The 4,135-nt window shown below is 35.8% G+C and overlaps 1 pseudogene; it reads right to left on the bottom strand.

Moving 5' to 3' along the window:
• LOC110261708 lies at positions 2,371-3,463 on the bottom strand (annotated as a pseudogene).

Below are 4,135 nucleotides of genomic sequence, written 5' to 3'. Positions count from 1 at the left end.
GATGCTTCCTCTGGGCATTGTGGTCCTGGTCCTGAAAATATCGAAGTAGCCCAGGGGTTGGGAACCAGGTTGTCAAAAATCTCCCCAAAGATTACATTGTAGTTAAGACATTTCTGAGTTTAGTATCACTATTTGTTTAGATGACTTTAACAACATAAATAATTTTAGATATCCATCTTTTTGGGACTATTTATTTATTTCTAAAATTCTCAAAGGATAAAAGTAACTCATTAGAAAACTTTTCACAATACGAGTCTATTGTGTCCAATAGTTCTTTTAAGTTTTGAAACTACTTACAAAGGCAAGGTATTTTATTTTGTTATGTGTATCTTAAACTATAAAGTAGACTATGAAAAAATATATACATGTATCACTTGTTTAAAATACAAGCTATATTACATTGTTTTATTATAATCCATAACTTTTGTTTAAAATATAAGGTAAAAGATTAAATAGAATTTATAAATCTTAGAATATAATTTTATATTAACTGAGCTTATAGTATAATAATTTAATAATGCACCTAATTTTAATTGATCCTTTAGAACAAAATATATGTGGTATTTAATTATTTCAAAGTATGTCCTAAAACATTGCACTGTACTCAATTTAAAAATCTTTTTTTTATCAGTGGGTAGCAACTCATTTGACCTTGAATATTTTGAATTACTGGAAAACCTCCAAGTTTGCAATCTGTTCTTCCTTAAAAAGGAAATAAAGAACAAAATAAAGCAACTTTAAATGTCATTTGATTAATAAAATTTAGCTTCTATAGAATCTTGAGCTTAATGGGATTGCTGGCATTGCTGAACGCTGATTAAATGCATTCGGATCAATGTTAACATGCTTAACGATGTAAAGCCCATCATAGAGTAACTTGTAGTTAGATGAATGATACCTCTTACTTTTTCTGAACTCATTTATTTCGCCTATATCATTGGAAAATGTTTTAAATCAGTTATTGTTCAAATAACAGGCAGATTCCAAAGTCACAAGATTATATAACTGGAAACCATCATGGCCAATCACTCACATATGATAAATACCTCTCCAGGTAAGACATAGTTTATAGACTCTTTTTATGCTGGCTATTTTCATTTGCTTTCTTTTATTCTTTTTCTATATACTAAGGAAAGAACTATTGATGTAGATAACTCTTCAGTGTCCTGTGACATGTTTCCTTTCAAGAAGGAAAAAAACGCCAAAGCCCACAAAGTCGTCAGACCTAGCTTAGGAGAAATTGAAGCTTAACCCTCTCTTAGAAGACAAGATTATCTCAGAAATGCATTACTTCTTTTTGGGCATTTCAAACACATTGCCGAAATAAGATACCTGCATACATTGACTTCGATTTTTCGTCATTAGTGATTCTCTTTTATTGTCTTTATATATTTTAATATGTTATTTAATGTATGCCCAAAAATATACACCATCAAACAGAATTATACAGGGAATTTATTGCCATAATATCATTTAATCTATATTACTACTCTCTCCTCTAAAATAAATATTCATCTAATTTTAGAGCTAGGATTTAATGATCTGTCCATGGTTACATGACTAATAAGAGATGGGTTGGGCTCACTTGCCATAATGTATTTCACTCTCAAACTCTCAAAGCCCCAGGATCCTTTTTTTTTTGGTCCTATAGTTTTACAGAGATAGATCACAGAGTGACATGAGATAAGCACTACATATCTTTTAATTTTACCAAATTTATGTTTAAGTAATATTGTGATATATAAAATATTTATGCTCTTTATAGACCAGAACAGGAAGGAGTAAGACTAAGCATCGTTTTTTTTTTTTTTTTTTTTTTTTTGGTCTTTTTAGGGCCACACCCACGGCATGTGGAAGTCCCTAGGCTAGGGGTTGAATCAGAGCTGCAGCTGCCGGCCTACACCACAGCTACAGACCTGGCAGATCGGAGCCACAGCTGTGACCTAGGCGGCAATGCTGGATCCTTTAATCCACTCAGTGAGGCTAGGGATCAAACCTGCATCATCATGATACTAGTAGGAGTCTTAACCCACTGAGCCGCAATGAGAACGCCATTATTCTTTTTTTTTTTTAATTTGTTTTTTTGTAACTTTAATATATCTGAAACCAAGAGGAGTTTTCATTCTTTATTTTGTTTTTCTTTAGGAAAAAATTTAAAAAAATTTTTTAAGATGTTTAAATTTAATTTATTTCTAAAAATAAATTTTATCGGAATATGGTCAACTTAGAAAGTTCTGTTAGTTTCACATGTACAGCCAAGTAAATCAGGTATACATAGATCTTTTTTTTTTTTTCAGATTTTTTTCCCATATCAGTTAGTACACAGTATTGAGTATATTACCCTGTACTATACAGTGGGTCCTTGTTATTTATCTATTTTATATATAGTCCAAGCATCTTATTCTTGATATGTATGTGTGTGTGTGTATGTGAAGTCTGTGGTCAGTTTTGCATTTAGCATCACTAATGCATGTGGACTTAATAAAACAATCCTCCAGAGCTGAAATTACATTTTCCTATCCACAATTTTAAGAGTGAGGCATTTAGAATCAGAGAAACGTGACCTTAAGCTATCACACAACCCCTAATTGACATGCACTCTGGCCCTTGTGCTTTTCCCATTATTCCTGGAGGTTATGGCTGTGTTATATTCCTGGCATCTGGATCATGTCTGCCACATAGTAGGGCCACAGTAAACATCTAGTAAATGAAGAAGAAAACTTTCTAAAAGTAAAAAGTTGCTCTTTTTTTTGGTATCCAAAATATGTTTATTGGGATTGTTTCTCATTCATCTTGATTTAGGGTGCTTTAGTGCTGCTTCCGTCTGAAGGAGCATCCTTCTGTAAGCCTTGTCTTTCCTCCTGTAGGCTGCCAGAAGAGACAGTAGAGCAGCCAACACACAAAACTACACATGTATGGCTAAAGATGGTGGTGATTTTATAGCATTCTGGGCACTTCACATCCATGAAATAGGAATGGGGGCTCTGCACCAGATGCTTCTTCTTGTGTTTCTTCTCCTCTTCTGGAGAGGGATGAAGGAGGTCCTTTGCAAGAGGCATGTTCTTGTAAGGACGTCCTCACCGCTGGAAAGCAAAAGTTGCTCTTTCAATTTGAGGACTCAGGCCCTTTTTTTAGATGACAACATTGTTTTTAATTTATTTTTTATTGTGTAACACACACGGCAGTGCTCACTCCACCACAAGGCCTGCAGGAGGCAGTGTCCATGACCAGAGGGTAGCTTCTCTAGCCTTGGCATTGAGGTCAGACTGGACTCTCCATCAGGCACTGAGCAATACAAGTCACTGTCTTTATTTATTAATCCCAAGGAGTTGTCTTAATACTTACCCTTTGATTTGTAAATAAGGAAAACAATTACAAGTCAATTGTTAATCAGAGGCTTCTCCAGCTGGGAGGAAATTAGCCATTACCTCAGTTAAGTCAGTTTCCATTCCTCCTTCCTTGGCGCAGGACTCCAAAACTGGGTTTTCCTCCCAGCACTAACTTGGAGATGATCAAGCTAATCTTTAACCTTTAGCTAGCAGAAACCAACCAAAATGTGGTTTGTGGACATTTGCATCTTTTTTCTTGCCAGAAGCAGTGGGTTACTGAACTCATTACAGATTCATGTTTGAGCACCATTAAGCATCAAGACCCGCAAGAAAATAATGTGTTGTGTATATTCTGTTGTACACAGTTTTCCTGTTTCTGCAAGCACAATAAAAATTCCCCTGGCAAGGACCATAACTCAGTCACCCTATTATATATCCAGGACTGAGCAGAGCAAATAAATATTTATGAGTAGATATTGTCTTGCAACCTTTCCTGAGGGAAACAATAGTACCAAAATCCAAAACATGATGCAAGTCCAATGTGAGTTCAGTTTTCATGGAGAAGTTGGGGTCTCCTTGTGTTGTTCCTTTTTTTTTTTTTTTTTTTTGGTCTTTTTGCCTTTTCTTGAGCCTCTCCCTCGGCATATGGAGGTTCCCAGGCTAGGGGTTAAATTGGAGCTGTAGCCACCAGCCTACACCAGAGCCACAGCAACGTGGGATCCAAGCCGCGTCTGTGACCTACACCACAGCTCACGGCAATGCCGGATCCTTAACCCACTAAGCAAGGCCAGGGATCGAACCCGCAA

The sequence above is a fragment of the Sus scrofa genome, chromosome 7 (assembly GCF_000003025.6).
Source record: "Sus scrofa isolate TJ Tabasco breed Duroc chromosome 7, Sscrofa11.1, whole genome shotgun sequence".
Lineage (NCBI taxonomy): Eukaryota > Metazoa > Chordata > Mammalia > Artiodactyla > Suidae > Sus > Sus scrofa.
This window is presented reverse-complemented; position numbering and strand designations above follow the sequence as displayed.